The following is an 18,091-nucleotide window of genomic DNA, read 5'->3' as shown; positions in this document are numbered from 1 at the left end:
ACATCACTTGGTTTTGGTGAACTGGTACAGGGTTCCCTTCTTTTCACTCTTACTGGTTAGAATCCAGCAGCTTCATCTCTATAATGCCTCACAGCACCTAGGTCAACACCAGATATAAAACAAGTGGTTGTTGGGTATCATTTATGTGTTTTTCCTTCTACCTTTTATACATGTCCTTTAAAAATTCATTCTGCTTAATGGATCCCTTGTCACTTGTAGAATAAAAGCCAAAGAATTAAGAGTCATATTGTCTTTCATAAGCTGGTCCTCAAATTCCTTTCCCAGCTTTATCACCATACATCATCATATCCTGTATTCCAGCAATACCAGAAAACTTCAGTCTATTCCTTCCACCTAGTATGTCCCCCACATTGTACTAATTCTACTATCAATATGGCAGATAAATTTACTAAGTATCCATTGCAGGTCAATCTCTTGCTCTTTATGTCACAATATTTTATATTATATCTACTTTAAAAATTTAGAAATGATAGTACAGATAAATTAATTACCTTGCCAAGGTCACTCAGCTAGTGAGTTCTAGAGCTGGAACTCAAAGGACAATAAGATAGAGCCCCAAATCCTTATCCTGGCATTCAAAGTCCTTCATCATCTTCTTAAAGCTTTTGTGGAAAGGTAATGTAATATAGAGATTGTGTTGTGAGCATTGGTTCTGCCTGGAAGCAAATTTCCCAGGTTTGAATCTTGGTTCTACCACTCACTGGCTGTGGGCTCTTAAACAAGTAACTTCCCTAGACCTCAGTTTCTGAACTGTCAAGTGGAGATGATGATAGTAATAATATTACCTTATAAGGTTTTTGTGAGGATTAAATAAGTTAATACATACTAAACTCCCAGCACTGTGCCTGACATATAGTAAGTGATCCTCAAATATTAACTATTATTATTACTTTCTATCCTCATCTTCCCTCACTTGCATCACTGCACGACCTGTATTCTGTATTGTCTTGACTCCATGCTTTTATCCATGCTGATCCCTGCAACTCATCTATTTGTATGGAAATCCAATTCATTCTTCCCTGCCCAGGTCAAATGCCACCTCCTCTGTATATCCTTTTTGGATTTCCCTAGCTAGAAGCCAACCCTCCCCATTCAGCACTCTCACAGTAACATGTTTGTACCTCTCTCATCATACTGCTTATCAATTTCTACCTTTGATTAACTTGTATAGGTGCCTGTCTCCTCCATGTCTCCTTATATTCAAAGACAGAAATTTATTCCTTTATTTGTCATTCACAGTGTATAGCACGATACATGACACAGGGGCTTCAAGTGTAGTAAATTACTGTTGAATTATATTCAACTTTTTCTTGTTACTCCTAGCAGTGCCAGTTGCAGCCTGGAACAAGTTGATGGAAGCTTCACTCTGAAGTTAAGCCAGTCATGGCTTTCATCTCCTCTTTGTAGTGACTTTTATTTTGTGTTAATATTTTCCATGTGGGCATCTCTCAACCAAAGCTCTGCAAGTGGGGGTGGCTAGAATAGGCGTGGCCCAGGCAAGCCACCTTATAGTTAATATTTGTTGTCCACTTTAGGGTCTGCTTTTCTAGTGGATATGAGACTGAGAGTGAACTCAGAAGGTCTTCTCTAGTTTCTTGACACTGGTTCTGATGACACCAGACATTCCAAGCATTTGCAGAGAGCTGGGACTCTCCAGATTTCTGGCATCCAGGGTAGCTTTCTAGTTGTTTTTTTGTTCTGTTTTTTGTTGTTGTTTAGTTTAGTTTAGTTTTTTTTTTCCTCCAGGCCCAGACAGCACACTCCTAAATGTAAGCACAAGAAATGCTCAGTTTTCTGCCTCCTGTGAGGATGCAGACAGGAGTCTTCCAGAATAACCTCTCCTCAGATATCTGTTGGGATGGGGATAGAGAGTCAGTAGTGAGTATAGATAGGCAGGACTGGGAGTGAAATGGAATTTGGACTGGCAAGATAATTTGTAAGGCTTTATCCCCAAAACATTGGGGATGAGCTCAGCAGGAAAGCTATTATTTATTGAGCCAGTACATTCATTCGTCCCCTCCATCACTATGGGAAAAAACAAAACGAAAAGAAAAAACAAAAACTTTCTCAGCTTTAGATTCATGTAATCTGAGTATATTTACCTTTACCTCTTTTCTCTGTTATCACTTCCTAACATCCTGGTCAATCCTCATTATTTGTTGCACATATTGGCACCTAATTCACTGTCTTCTTCCCTGCCATCGCTCTGAATGACTTAAGGGTTCTGAAAGATGACCTAGCAGACATCTGGGCTCTTGGGTCATTTGACTTTCTCATCTGCAGCATTTTTGTCCTCCATCTATCCTCAGCCACCATAGCTATTGTGATATACCAGAACTGATCCATTATTAAAATATTAAATTCAAACCTCCAGTTACTATCACACATCTTTCCAAGTTTCCTTTCAGTTACTGCCAGGCAACACCTCTACATTCTCCTTAGCTAAGTAGGTCCCTGCTATCATACAGTCTTGTTTATGACATCTCCAAAGGCAAGATTTAAGTCTTTAGTCTCTCCCATCTTCCCTTTCCACCTTTCAAACTCAGTTTATTCCAGCAGGAGTTCATATTACAGATGAATTTCTTCCTCTACCTGGGAAAATATGCTTAGACAAAACTAACAAGACCATGCCCTGCCAGCCTTTGCTTTCTGTAGGGCTGCTAACCTTAAAGTTAAGCAATGATTAGGTTAACTAATACCTCATTCTCTTGGTATTAGAGCTAGAGTGTGTGGGTGCAACAGTGGTCTTGCTAGTGTATTGTGTGAAGTGAGGTGTGCAATTATAACAGTTGTGGGGTAGTCCTCTTTAGGGGCATTGGACCTCCAAGAAAATGTAATTTTTAAATGAAACTCTGTCCCTCTGGCCACCAGAATATCATTTTTTAAATCTTTATTGGAGTATAATTGCTTTACAATGGTGTGTTAGTTTCTGCTTTATAACAAAGTGAATCAGCTATATATATACATATATCCCAAAATCTCTTCCCTCTTGCATTTCCATCCCTCCCACCCTTCTAGGTGGTCACAAAGCACTGAGTTGATCTCCCAGTGCTATGCGGCTGCTTCCCACTAGCTATCGGTTTTACATTTGGTAGTGTATATATGTCCATGTCACTCTCTCACTTTGTCCCAGCTTACCATTCCCCCTCCCCGTGTCCTAAAGTCCATTCTCTAGTAGGTCTGTATCTTTATTCCCTTCCTGCCCCTAGGTTCTTCATGACCTTTTTTTTTTTTTTTTTAGATTCCATATATATGTGTTAGCATACGGTATTTGTTTTTCTCTTTCTGACTTACTTCACTCTGTATGACACTCTAGGTCCATCCACCTCACTACAAACAACTCAATTTTGTTTCTTTTATGGCTGAGTAATATTCCATTGTATATATGTGCCGCATTTTCTTTATCCATTCATCTGTCGATGGACACTTTGGTTGCTTCCATCTCCTGGCTATTGTAAATAGAGCTGCAATGAACATTGTGGTATGACTCTTTTTGAAGTATGGTTTTCTCAGGGTATATGCCCAGTAGTGGGATTGCTGGGTCGTATGGTAGTTCTATTTGTAGTTTTTTAAGGAACCTCCATACTGTTCTCCATAGTGGCTGTATCAATTTACATTCCCACCAGCAGTGCAAGCGTGTTCCCTTTTCTCCACACCTTCTTCAGCATTTAATGTTTGTAGATTTTTTTGATGATGGCCATTCTGACTGGTGTGAGATGATATCTCATTGTAGTTTTGATTTGCATTTCTCTAATGATTAGTGATGTTGAGCATTCTTTCACGTGTTTTTTGTCAAACTGTATATCTTCTTTGGAGAAATGTCTATTTAGGTCTTCTGCCCATTTTTGGATTGGGTTGTTTATATTTTTTGATATTGAGCTGCATGAGCTGCTTGTGAATTTTGGAGATTAATCCTTTGTCAGTTGCTTCATTTGCAAAGGAGAAGTAACAACTGGCACTGCAGAAATACAAAGGATTATGAGAGATTACTACAGGCAACTATATGGCAATAAAATGGACAACCTGGGAGAAATGGACAAATTCTTAGAATAGCACAACCCTCCAAGATTGAACCAGGAAGAAATAGAAAATATAAACAGGCCAATCACAAGCACTGAAATTGAAACTGTGATTAAAAATCTTCCAACAAACAAATGCCCAGGGCCAGGTGGTTTCACAGGTGAATTCTATCAAACATTTAGAGGAGCGCTAACAACTATCCTTCTCAAATTCTTCCAAAATGTACCAGAGGGAGGAACACTCCCAAACTCATTCTACAAGATCACCATCACCCTGATACCAAAACCAGACAAAGGTGTCACAAATAAAGAAAACTAGAGGCAAATATCACTGATGAACATACATGCAAAAATCCTCAACAAAATACTAGCAAACAGAATCCAACAGCACATTAGAAGTATCATACACTGTGATCAAGTGGGGTTTATCCCAGGAATGCAAGGATTCTTCAACATACACAAATCAATCAATGTGATACACCATATTAACAAATTGAAGAATAAAAACCATATGATCATCTGAATAGATGCAGAAAAATCTTTCAACAAAATTCAACACGCATTTATGATAAAAACCCTCCAGAAAGTAGGCACAGAGGGAACTTACCTCAACATAATAAAGGCCATATATGACAAACCCACATCCAACATCGTCCTCAATGGTGAAACACTGAAACCATTTCCACTAAGATCAGGAACAAGACAAGGTTGCCCACTCCTACCACTATTATTCAACCTTGTTTTGGAAGTTTTAGCCACAGAAATCAGAGAAGAAAAAGAAATAAAAGGAATCCAAATTGGAAAATAAATAAAGCTGTCACTGTTTGCAGATGACATTATACTATTCATAGAGAATCCTAAAGATGTTACCGGAAAACTACTAGAGCAAATCAATGAATTTGTCAAAGTAGCAGGATACAAAATTAATGCACAGAAATCTCTTGCATTCCTCTACACTAATGCAGAATACCCTTTTAATGATATAAAGCCTGCAGGCCTTACATGAAAAGCAGACAAAACACCTTGATCATAATGGGAGCAATTTGATTTGGGCACAAATATTGCATTTCAAATGTAGTAGTAGCTTTTAGCAATGTAATTGAAAACTGCTGATGAATTACTAGTGCCTGCGTAACCTAGGTCTTGAATACCTGGCTGTTCTTGATAAAATCTGTGGCTATACCCAGGGCCTTCTATCAAGGGCAGCCTGATATTACAGTACACATTCCTGGTGTCAAACTTTGTTGTCATTCCTTCTAGAACCTTCTGCTGGAATTGTTTTCTATAATCTAAGAAAACAGACCCACTTTCCTTTTTTATATTCTGCCCAAGTGGGAGAATCACTAATCCTTTTATCACCCCTGCTTTAGACAAAAAAGGACCCTAAAACTTGTCTTTGTCTTACTCACCACTTCTGTGATTCTGTGTTTTCTGTGTAAAGGCCCACTTATTTAGAAGGGGAAAAATTCTCCTCTTAGTTCCACCTTTGGGACTAGAAAATTGGTCATAATCAGGTAAGAATGGATGTAGGAGGGGCAGGGTTGGGAGGACAAGTAGAGCTGAGTCATACCAGAAGACATCCAGCCTACCACTGGAGTGCATGTGAGGAGTCTGGGGGCCCATTCTATTGCCACAGTCAGCATATCTCTCCAGAATGCCATAATGTAGTGAGGAGAAATTACTCTAACATCATAATACTTGGGTTTCAAATTCTAACCACTTTGCAGTCATGTGAACTTGAGCAAGACACTTTACCTCTCTGAGTCTCAGATTCTCTATCTATAAAATTGTGATACTATTTGCCCTATAATTTTATAGTGAGTCCTGAATGAAATGATGTGTATGGAAGCATTTGACTGGTTAGTCCATCCATAGCATCTGTAGGGAACTGGATAGGGAATTCTCCATGATTAGCAATGTATCCGGGGGCCCAAGTGTAGCAAAAGCAACAGGTTGGATTGTTGAGCCATGTGTTTTATTCTTCCCTTTGTTCTGATCTCCTAGGCCCAGATGAGGTAGCAGTTACTTAAGAAACCACATGTGAGCATTCTAAATCCCCAGGCTGGACTAAGCATTTCCTTCTCAGTAAGCAGCATGGACTTAGGAGTCAGACTGACTGGGTTCAAATCCTGCTCTATCATTTACTGGCTATGTGACTTTGTGCAAATGATTTAATTCTCAGGCCTCAGTGTCCACAATCCAGATAATAATAGAATAAATGTATTTCAAACAGTTGGAACAACGCTTCACACAGTATAAGTGCTATAAAATATTTACTTTTATTACCATAATGCCAGTGTTAGTCACAATGTATTATCCTTATCTGTTAGTATTTTGTGACACTCTTCTCATTACTTGATTGGGAACTTGTCCAATGCAAATAATACATATTCATTGTAAAAATCTCAAAAATTGATATGTGAGTAAAATACAGAATGACCTTTATCTTTGCCCCAAAGGTACCTACAGTTTTCTTATGTGGGTTTATAATATCTTTGAAAATATGCATATAGGATCGTAATATATGTACTGTTCTATCACCTGCCCATTTCACCTAACAAAGAATCATGGCAGTCTTCTCTTGCAGAAAGAAAGTTTTTCTCCTTTCTTAGTTTCAAAAATTCTGAGGTCACCCATAAGATCAATGTTAGTATTTTATCTATAAATTGTTTTAAAAATGTAGCTACTTTGTATTTGAGACATTATTTATTTATCCTAGAGATGTACCTATGGATTAAAAGAGCCCTTACCATAACTTAGGATACCACAAAAATCCATGACAAGGTAGAAGCCTTTCCAAGAGTCTTTCAAGATATGACAGTCTATGGTTTTATGTCGGATGATAGACACTTATGGATGCTGGTGGTTCCTCTTTTGCTAACAAACCTCTTGAGCTGGCCTTGGATGCCAAGTAAAATTGACCTGTTATTTAGGAACAAGCCCTCTGTTTGAGCCAGACAGTTGGGAGGGAGAAAAGAAGGGAGAAGTGGAAGAAGGAAACCACCTCAGAGTCCATCAGGAGATCCACCAAAGAAGGTGTATTTTTTGAATGAGTTGAGAAAGATAAATATTAATTCTTCTTTAAATGTTTGGTAAAATTCACCTGTGACACTATGTGAACCTGGATTTTTGTTTGTTGGGAGTTTTCTGATTACTGACTCAACTTCATTACTAATAATTTGCCCATTCACATTTTCTATTTCTTCATGATTCAGCCTTGGAAGATTGTACGTTTCTAGGAATGTATCCATTACCTCTAAGTTATCTAATTTGTTCGCATATAATGATTTCTAGTATTCTCTTATGATCCTTTATATGTTTGTGGTATAGGTAATAATTTCTCTTCTTTAATTTCTGATTTTATTTATATGTACTCCCACTCTTTTTTCTTGATAGTCTAGTTAAAAGTTTGTCAGTTTTATCTTTTCAAAGAGCCAGCTTAGTATCATTGATCTTTTCTATTGTTTCTAGTCTCTATTTCATTTTTGTCTCCTCTGATATTTATATTTTGTTCCTTTAAATAACTTTGGGCTTTATTGATTCTTCTTTTACTAGTTCCTTTCAATATAAAGTTAGATTGCTTATTTGAAATTTTTGCATTTCTTGAAATAGGTTTACATCATTATGAATTTCCCTCTTGGAACTACTTTTGCTATAGTCATAGATTTTAGAAAGTTGTACTGTCATTTTCACTTGTCTCCATGTATTTTTTAAATTTCCTCTTTGATTTTGTTATTGACCCCTTGAATGTTTAGTAGCATGTTGCTTAGTCTCCACATTTTTTTACACTTTTATCCTTATATTGAATTTTAGTTTTATACCCTCAAATTTGTTGAGAATTGTTTTGTGGCTTAACATGTGGTCAATCCCAGAGAATGTTCCATGTGCACTTGTAAAGAATATGTATTCTTCTGTTTTGGGATGGAATATTCTCTCTCTCTCTCATTTTATATATATATATATATATTTATATATATATATATATACACACACATACACACATATATAGTTATTGCATAAATATAAATAAATATATATTTATGTATTTTATATATATATATATATATATATATATATATATATATATATATATATATATGACATTCAGTAGGTCCAGCGTCATTAAGGCCAGTGTTTTATTGTTGATTTTCTGTCTGGATGATCTATCCATTGATGTAAGTAGTATTTTGTTAACAGTATTTAAGTAGAGTAGAAAAGCTTTGCTGCATTTGTGAACAACCTTTATTCAAGAAACTGGACTCTGTTTTCCCTTATGTAATATTGATATATATCCCCTGTACCTGAGTTCACTCCACCTAGGTTATGGTGTATTCTATTCCTATATATGGAGGGTGCCACTTCACTCTGGACCAGTTCCTAATTCAGGGTGGACAATGTGAGAATTTGTCTCCAACAGACACAATCAATCCTGTTATTTCCTCTACCTTACCCTCACTCCCTAACAACCGTGTTCACTATCCTCTCCAAAAGTGGATGGAAAAGGTAAGAGAAAGCCATCGGTTATACTTAGGCATTATTAGATCAGAAGTGTGAGGGGGCTTTAATTGTCATTCTCCCTGTGTATTCTCTCCCTTGCCTGTCCACTCCTGTGAATAATCTTATCCTATTTATTTTCTATTTTCTCTTCTGAACTTCTAAATCCTCAAATATTGCTGGGATTAATTATCTCAGTGATTATGATCATTCTGTTTCCCATCGCTATCTTTGCTTCCAGTTAAGCAAAATGAAAATGGCAGGGCTCTGCTGAGATACTGAGATAGAGGGGAAAAAAAGATAGTTGTCCATTCTCAAGGGATTTGGAGTGTACCTACACAAACCCCTCTGTTTTTTCACATCCATATTGAAATTTATTACTGAGATTTTTCAGGATATTTTTCACTTACCTTCTCTCTCTTTCCACCAAGGCTTTAAGTAGTCTGTTATTCTGTCTTTCTCTAGAACCATTTTTCAAAGATTATGCTATTAGATTGTGATGCTTTACATATTTGTTCTACTCCTTTTTAAATGTATCACTATTATCAACTTACTTTTTGATCATTTATTTTGACTCGGGGGAGATCCTGTGATCTCTAAGTTACTTAACAGTTATGAAGTACTTAGTACATGCCAGGTGGTAAGTAGGAGCTCCTAAGAGCCTAGAGGTCAGTGAAGGATTTAAGCTTAATTAATTTTTGTTCTCACAGAGAACTGTGGGTCCACTTTGAAAAAACACATATGCATTTCTGTATATACATTTTACATTAAAAGTACCTGAAATGATACATACCAGTTTATATTATTTCTTTAGGGTGGAGATGGGGCTTATAGAAGAGATTCATTTTCTATAAATGTATTGTTATCATTTTTCAATAATGAGCAAATATTATCTTCGCAATAAAAAATAAAGATATCATTTTAAAAACAATTAAGCTTTAATTGTTAATACACAAAGAACACTGAAAAGAAGACTGAACTGTAGCTAAGTGCCCTTATTTCTTTAAATAGCACTCAAGCTATATCATTGTTAAAATACAATTCATGTCAATTATTGTTTGTGCACAGTTGTTTTAGGAAGCTTCTGATTTTTTTCAGAAAGAACATAAGTAAAAGGAAGAAACATTCTGTTTTTCTCAGTTAAACACTAAAGGAAAGGCTCACTGATTATAAGATGAAACCTACAAAATCATACTTCAATATCTTTCACATAGCACCATGGGTTATTCACCTCTGACCCCAGACTACCCTTCTAATTTCATCTCTTGATATTCAGTGCCACCATCTTTAGAATGTGGGCTACATGAACACAGGGATTAGCATTTTTTCCCAGCTGTATTCCCAACACCTTGAATAATGCTTGGCATATGATAATTCCTCAATAAATATTTTAGTGAACAAATTAATAAACTATACTTGCGTGAGTTATTTACTAGGAATGATACCTAATTTGTAGGTTTTGTTTTTGAAAAATAAATAATGCTTTCTAGCCATGTGCTTGACACTCAGTAGGTACTTAATATTTGTAAAATCCTTTATTTTTGTATCTCCAGAAAGCTGTGTACTCTGTATCCCATAAGATTTCACATTGAATTTAACTCTGCCTTTAATAATTTTTTTAAATCCCAAAGAAATAGTAATATATAGATAATTTCAACATTGCTTCTAAAACTGCTGCTCAGGACACCGTAATGATATTGAATGTGACAAACTGAAAATAAATCTGCACAGAGGAGAAATGTTTCCTCTCCTTATGGAATGTAGTTTCCTTTGATTAGTAAAATGCCCCATATCTTGTCTTATTATCTCTTTGCCTTGGCTGTTAGTATGCTCAGAGCTATCCCAAAGTTTCTGATATAATTAGTTTCCTCTTTTCTTCCTTTTCACTAGCCCCATCCTCTCTTCCTTTTATTATCATAATAAATATTGGTTTTAGCTTGTTTTTCTTTTTTTAACATCTTTATTGGAGTATAATTGCTTTACAACAAGGTGTATTTTCTTATAAACTGACTAAAATCCTTTTTGCAACTGAGCATTTTGTAAATAAGCAGAATAATAATACTGGTAGATTGAATTTATGGATAAATTCAACCAGCCCCCTCAACTCCATAGTTCTGGATCAACACAAAATCATAAGGATAGAAGAAGATCTGCCTCCATCCCCCGAACCAAATTCTTTCCTGCGTTTTGTACCAGAAGAGGTTAGAACATTCAGGGTACAGCTTAGCCTAAGAGGAATGCTTAAACTATTGAGGAATTGTCCTCATTTCTTATTCCCATGAGCCTAAAGTGTTGGTGCAGTGTTGTATATGGAGGCAATTGATAGTTCAGGGAAAAGGCTTGTAAGTTGTGGGCCCCAGGGCTACATCAGTCAATATAATAGAATAATACAATAATATATAGTTCTACAAAATTTAAGTGGATTAACTTAATAAATCTATGAGCTAGATACCATCATTACGTCCATTTTACAGATAGAGAAACTCAGGTAAGAGAAGTAATTGTCCAAGGTCACAGAGCTGTAATATGCAAGAGTCAGCATTCTAACCCAGACCCCCTGGCTGCAGACTTTGTGCTTTTAAACACTACTCTATATTGTTTTCATATAACTATTTTTCTTGTGCAAGGGATTACTGGATATGGAGAAAGGAGAAATTCTATTTCACTTTTTCTCTCTCAGGGCTTTCAGTGCCAACCTATTGTAGAATGACTGTGTTGAAAGACTGTCAGTGACACATGGGATACAGACTTATGGCTAACTCTGATTGATTTTGAAATGTCTAGGGCAGAGAGAAGAAATCATGGATTCAGGTTCCACTTGACCCATCCCTAGGAAACTGCCCAGAGGGAAAGTTCATACATTCACCACCTTGACCTTTGCAGAAGTTTTCCCTTTTGTCATTACCTCTCCCATATCCTTGGATTCTGTTAAGTGTTGCCTTTAGGTGGGCAATGTAAGCTTTGTCTAAGCTTAAAGGGCATAAAATAAAGTTATACTCTCAACCAAAAAATGTATTAATTAAGGTTAGATAAGTAAGTTTCTCTTAAAAAAAGGACTCCAAATGCAGAGGCTTAATTAAGACAGAAGTCTATCTCCTGTAACTGTCCAAAGATGAGTGGTTCAGGCTGGTGATGCATCTTGGATCCTTGGGTTGATGTAGAGGAAATCTCCAGAGGTCAAGGGGGTGGAATGAGTCTGTCCTGTGAACTATTTTGTAGGGATAGAACAGCTGGGACTTTCCCTTTAATTAATTCACCATCCCTTGGAGTATTTTATTCATCTGAATGACTAAATTGGGTCACCATAATCTCTTCTTCCAAGAAGATAAATTTAGTGGCAAATAGGTTAATCTTTAAGAAGATGATCAGGAAGTTGCATGTATTGTGTTCATTTGCAACCCATTGGATAGAAGTTGGTTAAGTTGCTATACATAGCTATAAGGAGGTTAGGAAATGCCACCTCTAGCTGGATACCTGTTCACTCAGCTGGAGTTAAGGATGATTCTATTAGTAAAAGGAAAGAAGAGAGAATAGATACTGAGGGAGAGTTAGCAGTCTCAGATCCCAGTTTCAATCTAACTTGGGTTCATCACTGAGATTCAGCCATTACTGGAGATGATTAGCCTACCAGGGACATTTTTGTAAAGGACAAAGGAGTGTTCTGGGGAAAAAATCTCACCCTAAAAGGAGGGCCAACAAGACAAGATTAGCTCAATAACAATGTCTCAAATAGAGGAGGAATTGTACTCAATACACCATGACAAAAGTCATTTGTATTTGTCCCATACTCCAGATCTCTGTGCACTCATTTCTAAGTCCTTGAGGAAGGACACTATAAATAAAGGATAAAATAGCTGTTTTCACCAAAACCTCTGAAGAAACCAGGATGCCAAGTGTGACAAAGTATAACACCAAAAGGTGAAGGGATATGTCTGCTTACATATAGCTTGGTTTCTGAAAGTCTAATGCATCCTAGAATAGAGAGTAGAAACCACATTAGCTAGTAGATTGTCAAATCCTTAAGTATTTTTAAAAATATGAATTATTTATCAAGTACTTCGTATGTGCCAGGCACTGTAATGAAAGCTTTTATGTATATTATCTCATTTAATCCTCAGAACAGCTTTATGAATTAATTCTTTTTCTGGCTGTTAGGAAACAAAGCCCAGAGGAATCAAAAGTAACTTTTCCCAAGGTCAAAAGCTAGTAGGTGGTAAAACCCCAATTTAACATAAGTCCCTCAACATCATAATCCTCACTTATAACCACTATATTGCACAACATTATTAAAGAAAGAAGTAAAAAAAATAATGATAAACATGGGGGGAATTGAAGCCCTTAAATAGTGAGCAAGAAGGAGGACTAGAGAAATATGACTTATTGTTTAAAATTCTAATGCAGTGTAATCTAGAAAAACACAAATTAATCTGGAAATCATTCATTTAATGGCAACTGCAGTGAACTATGATAGCATCACCATGGAGTTTTGCAAAGATACTATCCAAACACATGGAGAATCATTAACTGCACTCACCTAATATGAGAAATAACAAGAATTAAAGGATTTCCTAGAATATAAACCCTCTCAAAAGGGGCTAACAAATGCTTGAGGTTTTAATATAAGAGAGCTTATTTACCTAGGGATAGAGAGGGAGTCATATACAAATATTAAATGTCCAGTGAACGTACATAATACTTATTTCTAACATATAACTCTGTTTCTGGGGAATTCAGTTTCCAGTATGATATGTTGGTATTTACTTTTTGTGAAATTTTGGGTATTCACGCCTAAATGGAAATTTTACATTTTCCTTTAAATATGTGATTTGGAAAAGCTTTCTGTTTTGGGAACTATTAATTTATTAAACTGTTTTAAACACAATTTTTATGTTCATTATGGTCTATGCTTTTTATTAATGATTTCTATGTTTTATTTATGACATTGTTATGTTTATTATTTAATCTTTAAAATTGTATTTTTATATATCATTCATTACATGCTCACTTGATATTTTTGTTATAAGGTTGGCATCTAAAAACTAATTGCTAAGAAGAACATATCTCCAGTCATTTGGTAGAATTCAGTAGTAGAGTGCACCTTGCCTTAGGGAATTATTTTCCTTTCAGGAAAACGTCCATTCCATAAAGTGAAGCATAACTTTCACATATGTTTTTGTCTCTAGTACTTCAGTGTATTATTTTGAAAAGGACATGCAGCTACTGAAAATAAAATATCAATCATAAAAGTGACCAAAAGAATTGAAATGGAAACTATAAAGTGAGATTAAAGAATTCTCTGGGTCTGCCATTAGTTTATGTAATGCTGAGCAGGAGCAGGCCACTTTCGACCTATGGGCTTTAGTTTCTCCATAGAGAAAATCCTTGACAAAAGACTCCAAAAACTCTGATATTTTTGGAATTAAACAAAATGAAATTTCCTATGGGGTGGGCTGGATACCTTCTGTTTGGACCTCCAGATCCATGATTCCTCATCCATTCATAAGGAAACTGAACCAAGCAGAGTTTCTGGTTGGCTTTGACCAATGAGGTGCCCTTCTCATTGTGGTTTTGATTGCATTTCCCTGATGCATGCTGTTGAGCATCTTCTCATGTGTCTGTTGGCCATCTGTATGTCTTCTTTGGAAAAATATATATTTAGGTCCTATGCCATTTTTAAATTGGGTTGTATTTTTTTGATATTGAGTTGTATGAGTTCTTTATATATTTTGAATATCAAACCCTTATTAGACATATTATTTGCAAATATCTTCTCCCATTCAGTAGGTTGCCTTTTTGTTTTGTTGAAGATTTCCTTAAAAAAACAAAAGGCTTTGATTTGATGCTGTCCTATTTGTTTACCTTTGCTTTTGTTGCCCTTGCCTGAAGAGATAGGTGCAAATAATAATAATATATATATATTTCTAAGGCTCATTTTAGCATATTGCCTGTTTTCTTCTAGCAGTTTTATGATTTTGAATCTTACATTTAAGTTTTTAATCAGTTTTGAGTTAATTTTTTTCCAGTTTTATTGAGATATAATTGACATATGTTACTGTATAAGTTTAAGGTGTACACAAATAATGATTCAACTTACATACATCATTAAATAATTATCACAATATGTTTAGTGACCTTCCATCATCTCATACAGATACATTAAAAAGTAGAAGAAAGAAAAAACTTTCCTCCGATGAGAAACCTTAGGATTTACTCCCTTAACAACTTTAATTTATAATGTACAGCAGTGTTGTCTTTATCATGTTGTATAATATATCCCTAGTACTCATTTCTCTTATAACTGGAACTGTGTATCTTTTGAGAACTTTCATCTAATTCCCTCCCACTCCCTGTCTCTGGTAGCCACAAATCTGATATATTTTTCTATGAGTTGGTTTGTTGGTTGGTTTGTTTCTTTTTGAAGTATAATTGACCTACACCACTATGCTTGTTCTTGGTACACAACATAGTGATTTGATATTTCTATACATTTCAAAATGATCTTCAGAATAAGTCTAGCCATCACCTGTCACCATAAAAAGACATTACATAATTATTAACTATGTACCCCACACTGTTTATTTGATACCTATGACTCATGTGTTGTGTAAATAAACTTTGTAACTCTTAATCTCCCTCACCTATTTTTCTCCTCGCCTCACATGTCACCCCTTCAGCAACCACCTGTTTGTTCTATCTATGACTCTGCTTCAGTTTGATTATGTTTGTTCATGTGTTTGGCTTTTACGTTTCACATATAAATGAAATCATGTGGTATTTGTCTTTCTCTGTCAGACTTATTTCACTTAGCATAATAACTCCTAGGTCCATCCATGTTGTTGCAAATGACAAGATTTCGTTCTTCTTAATGGCTAATATTCCGTTGTGTATATATACCACATCTTCTTTACCCATTCATCTATTGATGGTCACTTAGGTTGCTTCCATATCTGGGCTACTATAAATAATGCTGCATTGAACATAGGGGTGCATATGTCTTTTCGAATTAGAATTTTTATTTTCTTTGGATAAATACTCAGAATTTGAATTTCTGGATTGTATCTTAGTTCTATTTTAATTTTTTTGAGGAATCACCAACTGTTTTCCACAGTAACTGCACTAATTTACATTCCCACCAACAGTTCGTGAGAGTTCCGTTTTCTCCGAATATTCACCAACACTTGTTATTTGTTGTCATTTTTATAATAGCCATTCTAACAGGTGTGAGGTGATATCTCATTGTGTTTTGACTTGCATTTCCCTGATGATGAGTGATGTTAAGCATCTTTTCATGTGGCTGTTGGCCACCTGTTATGTTGTCTTTGGAAAAATGTCTATTCAGGTCTTCTGCCAATTTTTTAATTGGGTTGTTTCCTTTTTTGATATTCAGTTGTATGTGTTCTCTGTATATTTTGGATATTAAACCCTTGTCTTATATATCATTTGCAAATATTTTCTCCCATTCAGTAGGCAGCCTTTTCATTTTGTTCATAATTTCCTTCACTGTGCTAAAGCTTTTTAGTTTGATGCAGTCCTTTTTGTTCATTTTTACTTTTTTCTCCCTTGTCTGAGGAGACTGATACAAAAAAGTATACCTAAGACAGATGTCAAAGAGCATACTGCCTATGTTTACTTCTAGTTTTGTGGTTTCAGATCTTACATTTAAGTCTAATCCATTTTGAGTTTACTTCTGTATATGGTATGAAAAAGTAGTCCAGTTTGATTATTTTGTATGTAGCTATCCAGTTTTCCCAGCACCAGCTGCTGAAGAAGCTGTCCTCTCCCAATTGTATATTCTGGCTGCCTTTGTTGTAGATGAACTGTTCATGGAAATGTGGATTCACTCCTGGGCTTTCTATTCTGTTCCACTGATTTATGTGTCTCTTTTTGTGCCAGGACCATACTGTTGTAATGACTTAGTTTTGAAGTATAGTTTGAAATCAGGGAGTGTGATACTTATTGTTTTGTTCTTTCTTAAGATTGTTTTGGCTATTTGGAGTCTTTTTTGTTTCCATAAAAATTTTAGAATTATTTATTCTAGTTCTGTAAAAAGTGCCATTGTTATTTTCATAGGGATTGCACTGAATCTATAGATTGCCTCATAATATTGTTGTTTTAACAGCATTAATTTTTCCAATCCATGAGCACATTGTATCTTTTCATCTGATTGTGTCTTCAATTTTTTCATCCATTTTTTATAGTTTCCTGAGTACAGGTCTTTTACCTCCTCACTTAAATTTAGATACAGGTATTTTATTCTTTTTGGTGTTTGTGAATGAGATAGTTTTTTAAAATTTTTCTTTCTTATAGTCCATTGTTACTGTATAGAAATGTGATAAATTTCTGTACATTAATATTGCATCCTGCAACTTTACTGAATTCATTGATAAGCCCTAGTAGTGTTTTGGTGGCATCTTCAGGATTTTCTACGTATAGTATTATGTCACCTGCAAACAGGCAATTTCACTTCTGCTTTTCCAGTTTGAATTCCTTTTATTTCTTTTTCTTTTCTGATTTATGAGGCTAGAACTTCCTATACTATGCTGAATAAATTAGTGAAAGTGGAAATCCTTGGCTTTTTCCTGATCTTAGAGGAAATGCTTTTAGATTTCACAGTTGAGTATGATGTTAGCTTTGGGGGTGTCATATATGTCCTTTTATCAAGTTGAAGTATGTTCCCTCTATACCCACTTTTTTAAGTCTTTTTTAATAAAAAATAGATGTTGAATTTAGTTGAAATTTTTTCTACATCTGTTGAGATGATCATCTGATTTATATTCTTCAATTTGTTGTATGAAATTGATTGATTTGTGGATATTGAACCAATCTTGCAGCCCTGCAATAAATTCCACTTGATCACTGCATATGATTTTCTGATATATTGTTAAATTCAGTGGGCTAATACTTTGTTGAGAATTTTTTCATCTATGTTTATCATGGATATTGGTTTATAATTTTATTTTTTGGTAATATCTTTGTCTGATTTTGTAATCAGAATGATGCTGGCTTTGTTCAATGAGTTTAGAAGCATTCCTTTTCTGCAGGTTTTTGGAATATTTTGAGAGGAATAGGTGTTAACTTTTCTCTAAATGTTTGGTAGAATTTACCTGGGAAGCCATCTGCTCCTGGGATTTTGTTTTTCGGGAGTTTTTTTTTTTTTTTAAATCAATTCAATTTCATTAATGGAAATTGGTCTATTTATATTTTCTATATCTTCCTGATTCAGTCTTAGGAGATTGTACCTTTCTAGGAATTGTCCATTTTTTCTATGTTGTCCATTTTATTGGCATATAATTGTTCACAGTAATATCTTATGATCTTTTGCATTTCTGTGGTGTTGGTTGTAACTTCTTTTTCTGATTTTATTGATTTCAGCCAGCTGTCTTTTTTTTTTGATTTCAGCCAGCTGGTAGGCATGGCTGGCCCCCAGTCCAGTTGGCTGTCAGGTCCTGCTTTTTACAGTGGCTGCTGGCCACTGATTGGTTGGGATGAAGTCCTTGTGATGTTGGATGACTGTCCAAGGCAGTTCCAATCCTAGCATTGTCCTGCTGATGGGTGGG

This window comes from Orcinus orca, chromosome X, assembly GCF_937001465.1.
Source record: "Orcinus orca chromosome X, mOrcOrc1.1, whole genome shotgun sequence".
NCBI lineage: Eukaryota > Metazoa > Chordata > Mammalia > Artiodactyla > Delphinidae > Orcinus > Orcinus orca.
This window is presented reverse-complemented; position numbering follows the sequence as displayed.